This window comes from Panthera uncia, chromosome F2 (assembly GCF_023721935.1).
Source record: "Panthera uncia isolate 11264 chromosome F2, Puncia_PCG_1.0, whole genome shotgun sequence".
NCBI classification, from domain to species: domain Eukaryota; kingdom Metazoa; phylum Chordata; class Mammalia; order Carnivora; family Felidae; genus Panthera; species Panthera uncia.
The window spans coordinates 15,382,357-15,404,562 of NC_064812.1; the positions used below are offsets into that span (position 1 = coordinate 15,382,357).

General features: G+C 47.6%; 1 long non-coding RNA gene across 1 annotated transcript; it reads right to left on the reverse strand.

Annotated features, from left to right (window-relative positions):
- Window positions 1–774: 774 nt before the first annotated feature.
- On the reverse strand, window positions 775–8,405 carry LOC125924417 (uncharacterized). The gene is made up of 3 exons (XR_007458410.1): window positions 8,071–8,405; window positions 6,427–6,606; window positions 775–5,581 (listed from the first exon to the last, which is right to left on the reverse strand). It is a non-coding gene; the product is annotated as an uncharacterized LOC125924417 (long non-coding RNA).
- Window positions 8,406–22,206: the final 13,801 nt, after the last annotated feature.

The window sequence follows — 22,206 nt, forward strand, 5'->3', positions numbered from 1 at the left end:
GGTGAAAGGGCAGAGAGAGAGAGAGAGAGAGAGAGAGAATCCGAAGTAGGCTCTGCACTGTCAGCACAGAGCCTGACACGGGGCTTGATCTCATGAACCATAAGATCATGACCTGAGAGGAAATCAAGAAAGAGTCAGAGTCTTAACTGACTGAGCTACACAGGCACCCCTTTTGGGTATCTTTAAAGAGAGTATAGAACTAGTTGGAAAAAAGTATGATGTGAAACTAACATAAATCTCTTTAAGTAATAAATGAATGAATAAGTAAATAGCCTTCCATCCTTGGAGAATTTATTCAATGCTTTTTCATTCATCAATTATTCAATAAATACTTACAAAGCCCCCATTGCAACGAGCCATTGTGTTGGATGCTATAGACATCATGGTGAATAATTTATTCTGTCTAGTGGAAATAACCATATCTTGGAAGATACAATTTAGACAATGCTACACTTAACTCAAAGCACTGGGGAAAAAGAAGTGATTTATTTATTTTTTTTCTTTTAAATAGGCTTCATGCCCAGTGCAGAGCCCAACATGAGGCATGAACTCACTCACGACCCTGAGATCAAGACCTGAGCTGAGATCAAGAGTCAGATGCTTACCTGACTGAGCCACCCAGGTGACCCAAGAAGTGATTTCTTTATGAGCTTAACATATGCTTCATGCAAAAAAAGAAAGAGAAAACCACCAAGAAGTTTATACAAATAAATCCATTACCATTCAAATATAGCTACTGTCTCATTGTATATAAATGTGTAACAACCCCAAACATAGTGGTTAACACAATTTATTATTGTATTTTCAGAGTTCTGGGCCTGATATGCTCAGTGGGGCAATTCTCACTAGAATTGGCTTGGGCTTCCTCAGGCACGGTGGTTTCCAGGCACTTAGACTTCTTAGGTAGAGGTTGGCTTCTAAGAGACACTGGCAGAAGCTATAAGGCCTCTTAGGACCTAGCCTCAGAAGTCACATAGCATGACTTCAGTAGCATTCTGTTGCTTAGAGCAGTCATAAGTTCGGCCACATTCCAGGGAGCACAGGAACAGACCGTACTTCTGGCTGTGTACACAGGGGAGAAGAAATACTTGGTGGTTGGTCACGTTGGAGACAAGCTACCACAATTGCTTATCTTCATCAGCATGGCTTTCAGGAATTATTCTGCATACCCCGAATATAAGCATTAAAGTCAGGAAATTGACATTGATAGTTAAGACTATCTAATCCTCAGAACTCACTCAAGCTTTGTCAGTGATTCCCACAGAAGAATCCGGTTCAGAACCACACGCTGCATTTAGTTATCGAGGCCCTCTAGTCTCCTTTAGCTTGGAACAGTTCTACCTTTGACGTCCACGAACTTGACACCCTTGAAGATCACAGGCAAGTTAGCATGTAGGATGTACATAATCCTCTATCTTATGAGTGGAGCTAGATGGAAGCAGGCAGCCCCAGACCTCTGCTTCACGCACTTGGAATGTAGCCTGTGCAACAGGTATTTGGGAGGGACAAAAAAATGCTGGTGGCCTGATCCTTCAGAGAAAATACCAAAGCCCTTAACTAGGAGCATCATCAAGAGCCTATTGATTCTCCACAGTGTCTCCTTCCATTCCATTCCAGTCCTGACCTCACCTTCTCCTTGACCATTACAAGAGCCTTCTACCTGTGTTCCTGCTGATTCTCCACCAACAATTCAGTCAACTCACTTCCTTAAAAAACTCACTCAAGGGTCTTCCAGGAGGTGCATAGTCTCAGTCTTCATGGATCACTCTTCAACCTTGTTCTTAACATTTCATCTCTATCGTTGCGCATTCCAATGTCCAGCAGCATGGAAGATGCAATTATTATCGAGGTCAGACTGTGTGTGAGGCCCTATGCTAAATGCCTCGCATATTCTAACCCATTCGTTCCTCACAACAACCCTGTAAGTTTGGTACTTTCCTCACTTTACAGATCTTGAAATAGAAGCTTAGAAAAGTAAAAGAACTAGGCCACTGTTTTATAGCTAGAAAGTGGGAGACTGGATCAAATAGAATTAGAACACAGGGCATGTAAATGGCACAATAAGACCAGTACACGGGAACAATTAGCAAAAGATGTAAGATGCGTTAAACTGCTTCGTTTTCCTAATTTTATTATGGTTTATTTTCTCCCTCTCCAAATTGTGACTGCATTCCAGAGCAAAGACTGCATTTGCCATTAATTTTATTTTTTAGAACACTTAGTGCTCTGCTGGGCATAAAGTGAGCCCCCAGTAAATTGGTGTTAGGGGACAGTGACTATAGAGACTGAATACTTACGGAATGAATAGAAGGTCTAGAATGTTCAGACAAGTTCAGTTTTCGCTAAATGCCAGCCAGAGAGAGAATCTGAAACTCAGAGGGGAGGGGACCCACTCACAGTCACACGGCTCGTTAGAAACAGACTAGGCAGAAACAAGTTCCCCAGACTCCCTGCCTAGCACACCTTCCCCAGAGCCCACTGCCTGCTTAGGTCAGCCCAGCAACACATGGTGTCTTCACCATGGTTTTCTAGCCCATGGGACTCGCTCACCCCAAAATATACTGCTGTTCTCTTTCTAGCTCTTACATGAAGAAACTTAGCTCAAGAATCGTTTCTTAGAAGCCTGGCCAGAACCCTCTAGTCTGATTGAGATGCCCCTCTTGTCTATCTTTTGGCACTCGGTATTCTCCTACCAGATCATCCTGCAGGGATCGCCCTCACTAACTTACTTGTCTGCCTTTCCGTTAGATTAGAAACTTTTTGAAGGCAGGACCTACCGCTCCTTTGACTTGGTGAAATTATTGCCTAACATAGCCTCTGGCACATGGCCTTCTAACATGGATGCTTAGTAAATGAATGACCGCAGTCCAGGTAACCCAGCGTGTGATGTAAAGGTCATAGTCAACAATGGCTTCTCGGACATGAAATGAAGGGTGACTCCGGTTAACCAGATGGTGGCGGGTGAAATAAGACAATATACTCCTTTAGGGCCCCCATGTGCACGATTTGCTTCTGGGGAGACAACAGTGAGTGTGACAGACATGGTCTTTGCCTTCATATGGAGTTTCCAGCTTAGTGGTGGATGTGGACACTCAAGAGACAAACACATGAATAAGCAAGATAATTTCTGGTAGCGGTTAAGTGCTTTGAAGAAAATAGAAGAGGGAAATATGATAAAGAATGGAATGGCTGGAATGAGGGAGGCCTCCTTTAGATAAATTAATCCAGGAAGGCCTCTCTGAAGAGGTGACATTTCAGCTGAGACCCACAAGATGAGAAGGAGCCAGCTTGTAGTTAGGGTGTTCTAGGGAAAAGGGCTAGTCAGTGCAAAGCCCCTGAGGTGGAAAGACTTGGAGCTGTTCAAAGCACAGCAAGAGGACTAGACTGGGCTGGAGCACAGGATGAATGGGAAAGTGGTAGAGGTGAGGCTCGGGAAGCAGAGCACAGAACACGGAGGCCAGGGAGGCCCAGGTAAAGAGCCTGGAGGTACTCTCATTAGTATGGGAAGACGTTCTGTTTTGTATGTTGAAAAGATGGTCCAGGGTGGGAGTCAGGTCAGGAGAGTTAACAGTGGGTTAGCACCCTCATCAGGGTTGAGTCCTATAGTACCCAGTGGGAAGTACCCAGAGAGGAAGCTAGGAGCTAAAAACAAAAGGCCATGTCTGTAAGAAATTTGTAGGCTTTAAAAAAAAAAAATTAACTTTATTTATTTGGAGAGACAGAGATAGCGAGCAGGGGAGGAGCAGAGAGAGGGGGAGAGAGAGAATCCCAAGGAGGCTCTGTGCTGACAGAGGGCTCAAACCCACGAAGTGAGAGATCATGACCTGAGCCAAAACCAAGAGTTGGATGCTTAACCCATTGAGCCACCCAGGCACCCTGAAATGTGTAGACTTTTTAATTTCCCTATATTTGTTCTTTTTGTAACCCCATGTTCTGTGAAACTCTTAAGCCTCATGAATTTGTTTCTGGAGAATGGGGCCATCAGGTGGAGTTGATGATAAGTAACCCCCAAACAGTAGACAGAGTAGGAGGCCTGTGGCTAAGGGGAAGAAAAACCAGCCAAGTCCCCAGGGAATGTTGATGAAGAAAGAAAAAAAAAAAAAAAGGAAGGAAGGAAACATTAGAACTAGCAGGTTTGGGCTTGAGGAGCACAAAGGGGGAGAAAGAGAGCTTTTACACGTAATTATATCCATTTACTTGTATAGACAGCCCCTTAATCACAGCATTTTATGGCTCAGCCCTTTCAAAAGTATAGAATTACGTTGCCTAATTAACACTTCTAAGTCTCTTACCAACATTTAACTCACGCTCCTTTATTTCAGCCCCCGGACCCTACGTGGACAGTGGATTTTATTGGCAATAGGGAACCAGCGTGAGGTAGTTAAGATCCATTGCTAAAAGCAGGATCAAGAAAGACTTTATCCTAATAGGCTGTAGAAATTTCTGTATGCCCTGGTCGAGCAATCCAGGCCCCAACTGCCTGTGATTTAGGGCAGCTGTTGTAAAAAGGAAACCAACCTGAAAGGGCAGGTTTGAGACTCTTCTTAATTTCCCTTCTGGTAAAAAGAAAAAACAAACAAACAAAAAAACCCCAAAAAACCCTTCCTGGTCTTTCTACCCGGATGGCAAATATCGGTCCACACATATGAAGGAACGTTGGGTTGGTTTCATCTCCAAGTTCACGAATGCCATGTGCTCAGCCTGTCATAGTTACTTGGCAAATGTTATGAAATAATTCTTCGGGAAGAAATAGGCCATAGAGCTAAACTGGGTGAGCCAAACTAGGTCATGAGCACAAAGATGGGAGTGTTGCTGGCCAAGGCTCTGGAGCCAGAAGGCGGCCATCTGTGGGGACCCAGGGCAGTCCTCATGCTCACCACACAGGCTCATTACCACTTCCTGCCATGAAAAGCTGGAAAGCCTTAGGAAAGGAATATCTTGCTCTTGCTGAGCCGCCTTAAAAGGTAGACTTCCAGCTCAGCATTCAAATCCTGGCTTGCTAGCTCTGTGACACTGCGAAGTCACTGAATTGTTGTGAGTCGCGGTTTTCTCATCTGTAGAATAGGAGGTGATGATACTTATCTAGGGTTTTTAAGAGTTCCAGTTAGAGACCTAGAGAACCGAGCGCCTAGGGGACTCCAAGTTTCGTTCCGTGTAGCCGAAGTGTTGGTATCACGTGAAACCCAGCTTCGCCCCCTTTGCAGCCACCCGACAAAACTGCCGCTGGGGCAAGCTCTGTGATGCCCGTGCACCTCAGTTTCCTCATCAGCAAAGTGGGGCCGAGCCTAACAGAGCCTGTCTCCTAGGTTGTGAGGAGGAGCGTTGTGAATACGTGAAAGGTGCTGAGAACAGGGTCTGGAGCACAGGAAATGTACTCGGTTGTCTTCTTCCTGTCCCCATGGCGCCAGGCACCCAGCATGCATGTTGGGACTTCTCCACGTTTCTAAGAACTAAGACCCTTGAAAAGATTCGGTAGAAATGTGTCACGGAATCCCCCTTCATGGAACTGCCCTTTGCATTTGTTTCTGTTTCCTCAGAGAAACACCGTCATGAGCCAAAATTTCCAACGAAGTCTCTGGAACTTTAAGTTGAACAAGATTTATAAGAACAGACTTGTGTTAGGCCCCTGGCCATACCTTTTACATCCTCTCACATGTCACCATCCCACGCCCCCTTGCCACTCCCCAGTCTATGGCCTGACTCCTCACAGCTTCTGTGCAGGGGCAAGTTCCCTGGTATGACATGAGCTCCCTACCCCGTTGCTAGTCAAAGAACATCTGTGGTGGATGTGGCCTGGGAGAGTCAGGACAGGGTGAGAGAAGAGGCTGGCGCCAGGAGGAGGCAGCCTCTGAGGGCCCTTGCCGGAAGAGCTTCCTCTCGCGTGGGCAAGTTGGTGGGACCACCTTAGAAAAGTGGCAGAGTCTAAGGACCTTAATGCAAACTTGAGGTCATGCTGTCAAAACGTGGAGAGCGCCTGGCATTGCACTGTTTGGGCGCAGTGTTTTGTATAGTCTGTCAACAGCGCTCCTCAGAGAAAAGGAGTGGTCGAGTCCGTAGATGACGGGTCCCGCGTGGAACAAAGATCCAGAGGAGAAAGGGGTGCTGGAAGTCAGTCATTAAGGACAGGAAAAGAAAAGAACGGGGGAGCGCCTGGGTGGCTCAGTCGGTTGAGCGTCTGACTTCGGCTCAGGTCATGATCTCACAGTCCGTGAGTTCGAGCCCCGCGTCGGGCTCTGTGCTGACAGCTCAGAGCCTGGAGCCTGTTTCAGATTCTGTGTCTCCCTCTCTCTGACCCTCCCCCATTCATGCTCTGTCTCTCTCTGTCTCAAAAATAAATAAACGTTAAAAAAAAATTTTAAAAATAAAATAAAATAAAAAATAAACGTTAAAAAAATTTTTTTAAGAAAAGAATGGGATGTAGGCTACCTCTATTGCCCCTGGAAGCAGCAGAGTCATTTGGGTTGTGGTTTAGGAGGAAGCAGGTGGCAGGAAGGAAAAGTTCCTGATGACTGCGAGGACTTTATGATATAGCAGGTGACAAGTGACCTGTCCTCCGACAGCTTCAGATCAGGTTTTTCGGGGCACAATCTGGTGAAATGCCTCAGTCTATTGTCAGAAGTAGAGGAGGAGCAAGGAGAAAAGTATTTTTGTTTTCGTTTTGTTTTTTTAGAAGTGTATTTATTTATTTTGAGAGAGAGAGACAGAGAGAGAATGAGCAGGGGAGGGGCAGAGAGAGGAGGGGGGACACAGGATTTGAAGCAGCTCCAGGCTCTGAGCTGTCAGCACAGAGCCCGAGGCGGGGCTCGAACTCATGAACTGTGAGACGATGACCTGAGCCGAAGTTGGACGCTTCGCCAACTAAGCCACCCAGGTGCCCCAAGGAGAAAAGTTTTCAAATAGGTCCTTCCGATTTGCATATTCCTGCTCCCAAGCCATGGTCCCGCCAGTTTCCTGAGTTGAGTCACAGCAAACAGGCTGCACTGCAGAAAGGCTGTGGATGTAACTGGGGGCTTAGGGAGCGAAAAGGGGGTTCAAGAAATGGACCTTCCTGCTCTCGCCTACATCCAATGACTGCTTGTTGTGGGAATGTGGAGGCCAGCTTCTCTCCGCTACACTTGGGATAACCCGAAAGGGCCCTTCTAGTTCCAGAGTTCTACATCGCCTTTGTGCCATGCAAATAGTGCAATCGAGATTTGATCAAGGGCTTTCTGGCTCTGTCGAGACTGTACCCAAAATACTATGCTTTTCTGCTGCCATGGAACCATGCAGAAAACAGCAGGGGGTGAATGAAGAAAGAAGCATCACAGTGTCTTCTTGGTGAACTCGGGCCCAGCACTGTTGCCTTTTCTAGTACATAAGGTCATGGCGGGTGGGAGGGACAGCCTGTATGTAAGGGGCTGAGACAGGGCAGATAGTACGTATGTCATGTTTCCTGCTGGGTTTTACTGGCAAGTCAACAGACCTTGCTGACTCATGGAGACGGGGATAGCAAGGTGCAGAGGTGATGTTTTAGGGAGTGCAGGTTTGGATGATAGAAGGTGGGATATTAAGATGAGGTAATCAGCAACTCCTTATATGATTACTTGGATAGCAGTGGGATTGGTGAAATCAGAGCAGAGTGGTATCCACGTGATCTTTACTAGGGCAGGGTTCTATCTATATCCTGAGGCATCTGTGCTCCATTTTGAACTCATAGTATCATTCCCATATCGTACCGGTCATCCAGCCTCCTTTGACGCAGCGGGTCAGTCATAAAAGATTCACTTGTGACCTATTGTATGCTGGGCCCTTGGCTATAGGTTCTGGGATCGAAAGATACTAAGTACTCAATGCTTGGGGCGCCTGGGTGGCTCAGTGCGTTAAGCATCTGACTTTGACTCAGGTCGTGATCTCACCGTCTGTGATTTTGAGCCCTATGTCGGGCTCTGTGCTGACAGCTCGAAGCCTGGAGCCTGCTTCGGATTCTGTGCCTCCCTCTCTTTCTGCCCCTCCCCTGCTCATGCTCTGTCTCCCTCTCAAAAATAAATAAACATTAAACAAGGTATTTACTCAATTCTTAAACAATAATACCTGCTCAAGGAGCCTCCTGACACTTGACAGATATTTCCAATACAATGGCATCATTGCTTGACTCTGCCAGTTTAGGGGAAATCATTTGCTGCAGTAACAAATGATCCCCCAAATTTTAGTGGCTTACAACAAAGTTTACTTCTCCCTCGCCTGACTTGATCTTCACAGAGTGGCTGAAATTCTGCTCCATGTCCTTTTCGTTATGGGACCAAGCTAGTGGGAGCAGCCTCCATCTAGAATACTCCAATCTCGTGATATAGGGAAGAGAGAGAGTGGAAATACACAATAGCTCTTCAAAGCTTCTGTTGGTACGTGGGGCAGGTCCCCTGCGCTCCCATTTCATTGGCCAAAGCGAGTCACATGGCCAGGCGTGACATCATCAGCAAGGCAACCTTGGGCAGTTAGCAGTTAGCAGTTGGCAGTTAACAGTTGAGAGGGAAGAAACACACTCCTCCCTAGCGCCCTAGCGGAGTTGGGCACTAGGGCCAGACAGCTGGCGGAGGGGCACTGACGTTTTAGAGCTCCTCTTCATTCTCTTTATTGACACATTTTAATTAAGCCCACGGTTGTTTCTCTTTTTTTAAATTTTTTCTGCCCCGTCTTTAGAGACCTTTTGCCAGAGCTGATATAGTGAAAAGGAGGTATTAGAATTAGTGTTGCTGTTCTATACAACTGGAGGCCTACATGAAACGTTCAAGCAACGTGGAAGGCTGTTTCCTGGCAACCCTACGTGGTCCATAGCTGTTGCTATAAATTGGGGATACGTTTCTAGAAAAGCCACTGGGCTGAAGCCTGGGTTTCAGTCCTGACCTGCTACTGATGAGCTGTGTGATTTTGAGGAGTCAACCTGGCCTCTTGGAGCTTTAGTTTGTCTGCAAAACAAGGGTGGTTGTGAGAAAAGGAAATTGTAAACCGGGAAACACTTTCCAAACGCTCAGCCTTTGTGAAACTGTGATGGAGATGTCGTAAGAATCGGGCAGTTTTGTGTGTGTGTGTGTGTGGGGGGGTTGTTTTTGTTTTTGTTTTTGTTTTCCATTGTGGTGGGAAGCTGGTGCACAGAATAAGAAAGGGTTCTACAGCAGCTGAGATGCGCTGAAGCTGGTAATTATCTGCTAGACGGGCTGAGTTTTGATTGTAAGTGTGCCTGGCAAACCTATCAATGAGCCATGTGCCTTGATGAAATGCTGACAGTCTATTTACACAGAGGCAGCTGGGATATTATAAAAGAATGAAGGCATGCTGGAAGTCTAAGTCATTATGAAGGGTAGGACTTCATTTATCTGTGCGGCTGATGGCTCCAGGATGGTAAAAATGTGGTATCAACGTAAACAAAACAGCTCTTGAATTTTAATAATAATCCAGTGTCTTAGAGATGAAGGCTTAGCAATGATTGAATCCAACCCGTTGTCTGTAGAGATGAGGAAACAGAGACTCCCAGAAGTTAATAAACGAGCTTTTATCACACTTATGCTTGGCTAGGCATGGCATTACTTTCCAAGTGCTGTTAATACCGAGAGAAAAACTTACCTGTCTTTTATGTAACAAATGTGCCAACTCCTTAATCTCTAAAACAACACTCCCTTTGATATCTGGCATTCACATTTCTAAATATTTATTCGCTACTTACACATAATCAACCAAAGCATAAAAACTTAACTTTAAATTCCCCCGGACGTTTAAACATTGATTACAAATTTGCAATCAAGCTCTTACATAAACAAATCATTAAAACGATGAATCTAATAAATGAGATTCTTCTACGTGCTCTCAACACCTTACCGAGCAGACAACGCGTGCACAAAATGTCACGCTGATTACAGAAAAGATTACACCGTGGAAGAACGGTTTTCTGAGACACTGGAAAGCCAGAGTGGAGATGAGCTGTGTTTTCCTCTTCTCTCCTATGTGGTGGAGTCTTGCTCAGTCTGTGTGGCTCAGAACCTAGGAGGTGGCCCGTGAGTTTATTTCAATTGTGGGCATGGATCGTTGGTGCTGATTTTTCCAGAATGACAATACTTAATCCTGTAGCAAAGCACTCACATACAGGGGCTGTGGTGCACTGGAAGTGAACCTAAGTCTGTCAGTCCCCCAACCCTGAGGATAGTATTTCCGGTATTCCTCTCGGGAGTTCTGGGGGCCATGGGCTGCACTATGGGTGTGTTTTAGCCACTTCTGCTCTTTATAACGCCAGACTTCTGAGAACATTCTGCATCCTTAGCTAATTCTATCAGGCGCTTTACAGACAGAGGGAGAGCAAGGGTGAGAATGAGAACGGTCTCCCCTGACTAATACGTAGCCCACCCGAAAAGTCGTCTAATACCCTTGTGCCGCTGACACCAGAAATAAAAGGGCTAGTTCCATGCAGTTATATTTGTTTATTTGCTTTGTTTTAATCTTCTTAATTTACAGCTTCCCAGGGCTATTGCTTTTTTATCTTTCCGGCATTAGAGTAACTTTTACAGGATATGATTTCTACCCTTTCTTAGAGTTGCTGAATTTAGAGAAGCCCCCAGAGGAAAAGTTTGTGGGTTTGGGAGTTCTGACCCAGCCCTTCCTCGGATCCTCCTTGACTGCACGGTCCAAAGTGGTGTGACAGCACATCTGAATTCCAGCAGCGGGGGTTGGGGGGGGGTGGAGCTTAACCCGAGGTTGTTTATATCACTTCTGCTCATTTTCTGCTCATTTTCATTTGAGCACTTGGCCACACTAGCAGCAAGGGAGGCTGGAAATAGCCCGGCCAGGTGCCCAGACAAAAATCTGAGTGTCTTATTAGTCTAAAAGCAGGGAAGAACTAGGGGTGATGTCTGACAGTGCCTGCCGCTTTCCATGCTGCTGGCCACCAAGTGTTTATGGGAACTTGTCTTCTCACACATAGACACATTTACCCCTTCTCCAAGGGGGATGAGCCCCAAAGCCCAGATGCTTTGATTAGCTCGACCAGGAGCTCCCGAGTGGTAAGCAATCAGGGGCAGTGTGGTTCCTACTGGTATCACAGACTTGAAGAAACAACTCCCCCAACTTTTCTGCACCAATGGGCAACGAATGCCGGATAGGAACAGGGAAAGTGCAGTAAAAAGTCCCATTCGGAAGAGGGATAAAAGAAAACACACGTAAGTCTTTGTGTCAGAGCAATGATCAAATCCCTTTGGGTAGGAACAGAAAAGACTCTTCTCTGCCAGCAAGTGGGTCATGTGAGGGGCGCCTCTGGCAACCCTGGTTCTGCCCCCAGGGGAACCTCTCTTGGCTGACATGCCCTGTGGCTATTGACTTTTCCCCTTGGGAGGGTCTGCCTTGTCCTCCTGGGATGGCAGTTAAGGTTTACGCCCCTGCCCCTCGTGGGGGCTACAGTGCCTTCACTGTCCCTTCCTGCAGGGGTGGGGGTGGAGCCTAGACCTGCGTCTGGGTCAAGGGCTTTGTCAGGTCAGCCCTGTAGTTTCTGGGGCAATAAAATTCCCTAAGAAGGCCCACGTAGGCTTTAAGTCTATCTGCTCAAATAAGGAAGGACAGCCGAGATCTAGTTTGGCCTAGGTTTAGTCTAAAAACCTTATTTACTGACCTCTGTGCTCCGCCCAGCCCCCATGTCTCCATGTAAGTTGCCCCACGTCCATCTGAATAAATAGCTTAAGTAGGAAGGCAACATCCTTAGTTCTGTCTTTCCTGCTGCCACGTGGCAGACAACTCTGGATAGTGGTGCTTGAGAAAAGCTTGGGGACAAAGTCTTATTTTTTGCTAAAGCTCCTTAGACCCCTCACCCCACCCCCCAAGGGACTCAGATGGTGTCATCAGATCTCTCTCACTCTCCATCTGCCGGCTGTGTTGTGTTCCAGGTTTATTCCCAGGCCAGCCCCGCCAGCATTGCTAAGCCTTCGGAGTCCTGATTTTAGAGGAGGACGCACATGATCGCTTCCAGCACCCATGCGTAAAATCTTAGAGACGTTCCTGATTGGCCCGGTTTATGTCACCTGCCTACCCTGAATCAGTCATTATACCCAGGAGATGGAGATCTTTGGTTAGGCTGAGTCATTTGTCCACCATAGTGTTGAGCATCATGATAGGGGACCTGGTCAGGACCACATAAAGGGCAGAAGAGTCAGCGTCCCCTCACCCCCCACCCAAAATGAGGGAGGTGCTATTAGACCAAAGGGGAAAGTGTGTTTGGCAAGAAGAAATGAAAGAGACCCAGGACATTTGGCCACCAGCAGGGACAACAGTGCTCTTTACTTGGTAAAGATGGAACTACTAAGTAACATTTACTTCTAGTTTCATTTAATAAGATTTTTTGGGATGTCTGGGTGGCTCAGTTGGTTAAGCGTCCAACTTTGGCTCAGGTCATGATCTCACGGTTCGTGGGTTTGAGCCCTGCGTTGGGCTCTGTGCTGACAGTTCGGGGCCTGGAGCCTGCTTCGGATTCTGTGTCTCCCTCTCTCTCTACCCCTCCCCTGCTCGCACTCTGTCTCTCTGTCTTTAAAAAAAAAAAAAAAAAAAAAAAGATTTGTTAAAACCCAGGCCATGTCTCTTGAACGGCCCCCTTACCAGGAGTTCACTGTTACTTTGGACGATCAGAGTGGACCAGGATAGAAACCGAACAGAGACAAGGAAGCATTATTTCCTCTTCGACACTGATGGCAGCCCCCACCTGAGTGTGGTCTGCTCCTGCCACAGCCCTCTCCCTGGTCTCACCCACAGGAAGCTGAGGACAAACTTCTTCTCTCCTCTCCTGCCCTGATGGGGCAGCTGACAGCCTCTGAGTGTGGAGTTAGGCCCCCAGCTGAAAGAGGGGAAATGAACAGGCTCCCAGGAAAACCCTCGACCCCTGGAGGGAGGTGGGAGAGGGCAGAGGCCACCATCCTCCACACCATCCCAATTCTTATGCACAGTCCCCCACTCCCCCACCTGACCCCACTGTCTCCAACTGGCTCTTCCCTTCACACACATGTTCATTTCTAGAGTTTTCTGAGCATGGATGAGCACCATGCCCACAAAGCTGCAGGTCTCCCCATGTTTGGAGAAGCTGTCAGGATGACAAAGCCCTTGGATGACATCTGTTCCTTTGCAACTGGGCCCCTCCAACTTCCTATGCTTCCTGCGCCCATCTGTCCAGAGTTCCTGGAGGGACCTCCTGCCTCCAGCTTTCCCAGGTTTTGGTGCAGGAAGGCGAGAGGCAGATGTGGGCCAGAAGGTGGAGCAGAGCAGCGCAGGCGCTCAGTGCTGCTGAGAGAAGTTTTCCTGGCCCTGCCGCTTCTCTCTCAGTGGCAGCCTGGCTGTGAGGACCCGGATCAGGAGAAGCAGCAGGTGGATGGGGGTTTCCAAGCCTAAGCCCCTTCAAATACAGAAGCAGCTGTGGGCTTCCTCTCCCAGGTAACCGGGCCTCAACTCGCTTCCCCCAGGGGGAAATGCAGGTGTGTCTGGAAATCAGGAATAACCCAGAGAGTTCAGGAAGACTCTCGATGAATCTTAAAGGGTTAGTCAGTAGGCTAACGGCGGGTGGAAGGAAAGCGGGCTGGGAATTTGCCGAGCCCCGAGGTTCCTCGGGTCAGAAGCCCTGTTTGTAGCCACCGGTGGGGAAGCCGGCCCCGCTCTGTCCCCACCCACTGCCTCGCTGTGGCCGATGGCGTTTTCTGAAGCTGGCAACACGGTACCTATCATCCTGAATGCTCTTCTGCGCTGTGACCTGGCCACTTCTGCACGGAGAGATAGAGTCTGTCTCACCACCTCCTTGAAGCCAGGCAGGCCGCGGGACTGCCGCGACCGATGGAACTTGGCGCAAGTGATGGCGTGCGACCTTGGGCATGGCCCTTCCTGGCCTGGGTTTTGCTGGCCACCCCTGGGAAGCCAGTGCTCTGTCACAAGTCGGTCTGACCTCTGAGACCACTATGCAGTGAGCGGCCTGAGAAGTCCCTGCAGAGGCCCTGACGGCCAGACATCCCAGAGAGAGAGAGAAAGGCTGAGGCGCCCCGAGGCGCCAGACGGGAGCAGTCACGATGGCAGAATTTTCACGTGATTTCTCTGCACTTGTATTCTTGCGTCTCTTTCTCCTGTACACCAACTCTTGAATCCTGATGACGTCAACGTAATCACTTGCTCACTTTACCTTACAGTGTGCCTCTAAACATTTCAAATAACAAGAGGGATGCCGATGTTGTTAGAAGTATATGGAGATTGTGATCTTGAAAAGATAACGTTCTGTTCTTTTTGCCTTTGCAATATATCCCTTTAGGGCAGGATTTCCCGACCTCGGCACTACATTTTTGGGCTGGATAAGTCTTTATTGTGGGAACACACCTGTGCCTGGCAGTCTCTACCCTCTGCTCATTTCTGGGCCAGCAGCAACCCTCCAGTTGTGACAAGCAAAAATAGCCCCTGAACACTGCCAAATGCCCAATGAGGGGGGCAAAAATGCTTCAATTTAAAGACTTCTAGGGATATACAGTCAAAATACTGAGTTTAAAGGCCTTTGAGGTTTTTTTTTTTTTTCTGTGTGGCTATGCCTCCAACTTGATGTACAGTTAGGTTTGCTTCAGTGGTTCGGGGGGTTTATTTTATTTTTTTTAATGTTTATTTTTGAGAGAAAGAGAGAGAGAAACAGAGCATGAGTGGGGGAGGGTCAGAGAGAGGGAGACACAGAATCTGAAGCAGGCTCCAGGCTCCGCGTGGAGGGCCGGAGGTGGGGCTCGAACCCATGGACTGAGAGAACATGACCTGAGCCCAAGTCAGATGCTTAACCGACTGAGCCACCCAGACGCCCAGGTTTTCAGGTTTTAGAGATTGCTTTTTACTCGTTTTATATTTGTTTAACTTGTGTAAAACATTTCTATTGATCCAAAGTCAAAATACATGGCCAGGTAATTTCTTTTTTTAGTCTGATTTTTTTAAATCACGTAAAATGTAATATTTAATATCAATACCGTTAGAGAAGCTTCAGTTTCATCTCCCCACCCTGTTCCCTCCCTTCCTCTCTGTGATAACCATTTTCATTACTTTTGGGGTTATCCTTCCATTGTTTCTTTTGGGAAATACAAATATGTCTTTATATGTATTTTATATGCATCCTGACATCTATCTGTTACACCCTTTCTGGTACCATACTAAGTCACCATACTAAGCACTGCTGTATATTGCTACAAGCAAGAATTTTTATTTATCCCTGTAGAGAATGTTGCTTGACTTGCCTGGGATGTGTTCTTAAAGACGCCTCAGGTGAGGCTGACACGGTGTACAAATGAGTGGAGGTGGGGCCTCCGCCCGGATCCCTGCCTCTATATGCTGCTGGACTCCATTACATGAGACATCAAGAAATCTGAGGGTCAAGGTTAGCCATCTAACCTCTGTAGTTCTTACTTGGCAAAATACCTATGGGTAAAAGTCACATGTGGATAAATTTGTTATTTTTTATTGTAAAAATTTCCAAACATAATAAAAAGATAGAAGACACAATAAACAATGGTGTCATCACCCAGTTTCACCACACCTGTTTCATCTAGCTCGACCTATTTTTGCTGAAGTTGTAACCCAAACCCCACGTAATAAGTCATTTCACTCTTACGTCCATCTTTTTTAAAAAGGTGGGGGGCGGGGGCCGGGGGCAGAGCACTTTCTCGCTAAACTACAGGGCCACAATCACACCTATTAAAAATAACATGAATTTGTTGATTTCACGGACTATCAAGTCCAAATTTATATTTCTCTTGTTATCTAAAACAAAAAGAAAACCCCACCAACTGCCTTTGCCGTTCGTTCAAATCAGCGTCTAAACAAAGTCCACTCACTGTCCGGGGAGCCTGCTCTGGGACAGGAACTGAGAAAACATGAGCCCAAAGCCCTCTGGGTGGCTGAAAACAAACCGCGAAGCCTCGTGAGATAGCGACCCCAGATCCTCAGGGTCGTTGAAAACACCTGTGTTCCCCCTGGAACTTCCCCCAGTTGAACATTTTCAATTCCTTTCATTATTTCTCTGTGATATGGTTTCTTTCCTCCTTCCCTGTCTTCTCCTCTCTGTATGCTCTGGGTGGTTACTGTCCCTAGTGGACACATTATAAGCAGATGGTCTCCTCAGTCATCAATCCTCAGATCAGCCCTGGTGTCCCCACTTTAGAGATAAGGAAAGCTAATAACTTCTTGGGGGGGGGGTGACTTGGTCTTGAGCTCAGTTATTAGTTGTAAATTCCAGAGCTAGGCCAACAACTCATAGCTTTGCCTGATTCTTCTTTTTGGAACACAAACAAGCCTTTCTGGTTCTAACGATCCTTTGGTTCCTACCCAAACCCTGTTTCACCACTCGGTCATCTGTGAATATCTAGGTACCCATCCAGCAGTGTGTGGTTAAGAGCTGAGGTCCTAGAGTCTGGGAAGCATGGCTTAGTGATTAGATGCACTAACTCTGCAGCTAGGCTTTCCAAGTTCAAATTCCAAGTCTACCGACTATGAGCTGAAGGACTTGGACAATTTATGTAAACTGTGTCTCCATTTGTTTCTCTGTGGTGGTGACAAAACCAACCTCATTAGGCTGTTGTGAAGGTTAAGTAAATTAATGCTTGTAAGGCTCAGGATATGGCACCTGATGCAGTGTTGTACATGTTTGCTGTTGTTATTCTGCGTTCACCACTCAGGTGTGCGAGACCTTGAGTGCGTCATCCAGTTGGACTATGTCTCCGAATGCCTTATCTCTTAACTTGGCAGTCACAAGGGAGCTTACTATAGAGGAATAATGTGAAAATTAGGCGACAACTCACCACAAGCTAAAAGGAGAGCGTCTGGTACATAATAGGCACTCAACAATTATTAGTTATTATTAATTTGGCACTTTATACTTATCATGGTACAGATCCGAGGCCAGAAAGTCAGGTGTGCCAGAAATAATGGCATCTCTCTATTTTCAATAAGTCACCTAGATTTTGTCTCCCAGCTCAGTTATTCTTGGTTTTTCTTCCCCGAGTCCTCCATAGTTTGTACCAGGGATCTTATGAAATGCTTAGGTTTCCAGAGGGTCCTGCTGGTCATCAGCCCCCCATCCACTCGGATGGCCATTGTCTTTGACTAGGAGTCTCTGCCATTTCTCTGCCACAGTTGGGGCCCAAGGTCTTAGCCAAGCCCGTGGGCCCCTGCCCAGGGCCAAGTCTCCTGGTGCGTCATTTCCAGCCACAGCCTTGTAAGACTCCTGGGACCCACTGACCTGTCTCTTACCTCCTGCCTAAATCCCTGGAGATCTCTTCTTAACCCAGAGGAAAGTCTTTTGTTCTCAAACCCTGTTCACCTCAATGGACTTTAGAAACAAAAGTCTAGGCACAAGTCTCTCCAGAAACAGAAACGCAGGACCAGCCCCATGCCTGAGTGGGAGGAGGGAAGGGCAACAATCGGGGGAAACATCCTACCTCACCATCTCACAAAGCCCTCTCCTCCCCACATCTGTCAGTGGGAGCCACTGCACGGACAGGGGCTCACCTCACGGTCACCAAGAGAGCGCCTCCCAAGTGCCAGGCACTGGGACAAGCTCTGGAAGAAAATAAAGAGCCAACCTACTTATGAACACAGCCCTCCAGCTCTTTCCCTAGAGGACTCATTCTCAAGCAGGGGTGATGTGGGCCCCCAGGGGGCATCTGGCCATATCTGGAGACATTTTTGATTGTCACAACTGGAGGGGGTACAGATACTGGCATCTAGTGGGTAGAGGCTTGAGGTGCTGCTAACACCCTCCAATGCACAGGACAGTGCCCTGCAGCAAAGAATGACGCGGCACCAAATGTCAATAGTGACGAGGATGGGACAGGACAACTGTCACGCAAGGGAGAAGAGAATAATGAGACGATTGTCCCAGAGGCTTATCCAACAGAAATCACTGAAGGGACACTCTCTAACCAGAAGGAATATTCCAGGGAGTCTCTTTTTTTTAATCACAGAGGGCTGGCTGGGATAAGAAGGAGCTGAAACTTTAGCTCAGAGTCCTTTCCACACAACTTGAGACATCGGTGGTCTAGAAGAGATGTGGAGAGCTAACCCTAGCCAACTCCCTCAGGCCTGGCAAACCAAGCTAGAGCAGGCTCCTGTCATAAGGTTGGGCCAGAGGAGCGCCTTCATTGCGCCTTCATGGGACAGCTGGGGACTGCCCTTCCCCAACTCAGGTCTGTGATGGTGTCATCCCCTCAGTGACCAGCGCCCAGGACACTCAGATGAGGAAACCATTCCCGAAGGTTCTTGATCCTGGCCTCTCAGCAAGTTTCCCATGAGATTCTGAGAGCTTTAAGGAAGGGCCTGTGTAGGGGTGTTTTTTTTTTTTTTTTTTTTTTTTTTTTTTTTTTTTTTTTGCAGGTTGGGAGATTTGTTTTGCCAAAAAATCATGTCTCATTTCTTTTGCTGTGGAACATAATTCAGAAGAATTTCCATGACGGCTGCCTTGGGTAGGAGAGGAAGAGTGGGTAGAGGACGGAGCATTTACGTTGTGTCTAGAAAGGCCAGTGGGACCTGGCTCAGCAGAGTGGGGAAATTCTTCTCTGATGACCTTGACCACAGAGGTGATGGGGTTAAAACCATGGGATGGGGTAATGCCTTGTTTCAAATTTCAACCATTAAAGGGATCCTGTTACCCAAGGTATGAAAATCTGTGTTTAGAAAATAGATCACGTCAAGAGGTGATTATCCACTCTTATTTTTAACCTCTTCGAAGACATGGAAAATAATGTTCAATTTCCAGAAAAACAGCATTCTTAATGACAGATCAGTCAAGAACTTCAAGGGTCTCTCTGCTTCCTGCTTTGGTTGTGGGTGATGGGAGGCCTCACCCCACCGTCTCAAACGTTCTGGGAGGCTTCTCTCTGAGGCTACCCCCAGCCCCTGAGCCATCTGAAGCCACTGTCTTCTCTGATGGCGTCAGCTGCCGGCTCTGTGCTGCTGACTCTCACTGTTCCCCGGATGACCTTTCTCCAGCCTAGCTACCCTGCTCCCTCCTGGGTAGAGAACATTCTCAAACGCGACATGTCAACAAACACTGAATCATTCCCCTGTCTGGTCTCCCAAGTGGTATTTTCTATCTCCATGACTAGCAGGCAAATCCACATTCCTCCCTCTCCCTCACCACCCCCACTTGCCAAGAGCCACTCATTCCAGAGGGTTCTCTGTCCTTAACATTCCCTGTTCCAGTCCTGTGCCATCCTTCTCCAATGCCTCCATGCTGGCTCAGGCCACGATCACTTCACTCACACCTCGACTGTGGCCATAGTCTCTTATGTGGCCCTCTGGGTCCACTCCCATTCCCTTCTGCCTTATTCTCTACCTAGAAACTAGGGTGATCTTTCTAAAACACCAATGATGAGCTTATGATGTGTGGAACATTTACTATGTGTGAGTCACTGTGCTGAGCTCTTTACAAGCATAATCTCTTTAAAAATCTCCCTAAAAACTGTATAAAAAAGATATCTTTTTCCCCCATAATGATATCCCCAAAAGATATCATTATCCCCATTCCACAGATATGGAAACTGGGACACAGAGAGGTTAAGTATCTTGTCTGGGGTCACACAGCCATTAAAAGGGAAAGTCTGCTCCAATGCTACTCTCTGGTTCAGAATCCTTCAGTGGCTCCCCACGTATTGACCTTCAGGGCAGGATGCACACTTTGAGTTTGGTCTCAGAGTTCTCTGTGACCTAGGCTGTGCCTCTCTGTCTGGATTTATCACTCACTGCACTTCCCCCTGACCCCCTGGGTCTCCAGCCTTGTGGAGCTGCCTACTCACCGTGCCCATGCCACGTGCTGCTCTGTCTTCGTTCAAGTTGTTTTTTCCCCAAGATGCCTTCCCCATCCAGTCTGTGTGACAGACACAGTTCTCAGGGTTCAGCTTAAAGGATGCCTCCTCCACGAAACCTTTCCAGAATGTGTCCTGCCCCCACTGCTCGGAGAACTGACCTCTTACTCCCTTGGGCTTGGCTGTAACCAGACTATGCATTATGACTTTGTCACCAGCAGTGACCAGCACCACGTGCTAGTGGTCTATGGATATCACTATGGGTGCTGTGGCCTCATTAATTCATGCTGCCTGGAGACGGTGTTTCTCACTGTCTCAGTGGCGTGGGTGATAATGATCAGGTGTGAAGTTAATGTCCCTTAACGTAAAGAGGAGTGCATTGGTGGCCGACGGATGCTCTGGGGTTGTGTAGCATGGTTCGGGGAGTAGGGGAACCCTCACGAGCCTGGAGGGGGTCTCCCCTGGGACAATAGAGAGGTCAGGAAAGGTGGGGAGAGCTGGCCAATGTCCTTTGGGTTCTAGATTCCTTAAGTTCCCAGAGGGGTCTTGTGAGGCCAGAGACAGTCCATGATGCAGTAGAAAGTACCAGATGGAGATTCTTGGCCCAGGCTCTGGTATAGCTCTCTTCTAGTGTCAGGTGGCTTCGGCCAGTCCCTTTTCTGAGGGGGAGGGGAGGAGGGAGCCCCTCCCACAGGTGCCTTCCCAGGCGTCTCCTGTCCCATTCCTGTGAGACTTTCCCCAGGCCACCTCCGAAGGCCTTTTGTCACCCTGTCGTCGGTGCTCAGAAGCCCTGCCTCACCCTCACCTGGCTGCTTGGGCAAGTCTGCCACCGTCCCTGGCTTCAAGGTCCTTCGTTTTAAAAGGGAACGATTATTTGTTCCTCCATGCAGTGCACTTGGCAGTGGGTGCCAGGGGAGAACATGGAAGAAGTATTTTCATTTCCTCAGGTCTGAAGATGCAGAGGAAGCTCCACGGAGAGCCAATATTAAGTAATAATTCAAGCCCAAGCGGTCAGGATCCAGGGTGTGGGGAGTGTGGCCTCCTGCTGTCCGCGTTTTCCTTCTCGCACGTCTCCGGCCCATCCGCTGAGGCCTGACACCGTTGAAGGAGACCAGCAAGCCGGGGGAGGGGGGAATGTCCACAACACCCCACAACTTCCCCTGCCACAGCCACCCCCAGGTCATCTCTCCCCAGGCTTGCAGGCAGGCAGGGTGGGATGCGCCTCTCGCTGGTTCATGAAGGCATGCAGGAAGGGTGTTTAAAAAGCGCTGAATCGGGGCGCCTGGGTGGCTCAGTGGGTTAAGCGTCCAACTTTAGCTCAGGTGATGATCTCACGGTTCGTGAGTTCGAGCCCCGCATCGTGCTCCGTGCTGACAGCTCGGAGCCTGGAGCCCACTTCGGATTCTGTGTCTCCCTCTCTCTCTGCCCCTTCCCCATTCACTCTCCTTCTCTCCTGTCTCTCAAGAATAAATACACATTAGAAAAAAAAAAAGCACTGAATCAATCTGTACAAAGAGCTGGATCTTTGTTGACAATGGATCAAGTTGGTCTCTTAAATATTCTTAGTTCTTCCTCCCAATGGCTGCAACAGTGCCCTCCTCCAGCCCTCTGAGCCCTTGCCACGTGCCTCGAGGAACTTGTATTACTCTGGTTTTTGTCACAGTATTTGTGTACGTACCTTTGCCCCTCTTCCTCTAATCCCTAGCTGCCTACATAGGCCGTATGTGTTATTTATCTTCATATTGTCAGCATCTAACTTGGAGCCTGGCACCCGGGGGGTACTGGGTACCCAGTTGAGTAGATACCACTTTGAGATAATAGACTTCAGCAACACATCATCTCAACGTGTTCTCAATTCTCCCCTCAGTCTTTTATTATTATGTGGTTTATTATTATTATATTTCTACTATGATATATTACTATCTATAATACTATATATTATTACTACCATATTATTCATAATATATTACTAATATTCTATATTGTTGCCATAGGCAAAGGTACTGATAGAAGTCTGATGTATATAAAAAGGAAATAAACATGACTCAGATGATACCTATTGCTCTCTCCTTTTCATCCTCTCTCTGCTCCTGTCTCCCTTTCTTCCACTGGACCTTTGCATGTGCTGTCCTGCTTCCTTTTACTACTCCTCCTTCAACTTACCCTTCAGAGCCCAGCCCACATGTCACCCACTTCCCTGATCTCCAGGAGACTGAACACATCTCCCTGGAATTTTTAGATCATCTGCTACAGGACACAGAATTATGTCTCTTTCTGTGTCTGTCTCTTCCACTGAAGGCAGGGCCCGAGTTCCTTCCTATGACCGGCATCTATACACGTGCATTCATTCACACATTCAACAAATGCCCTTTGAGTGCCGACCATGTGCCAGGCATGGGCGTTA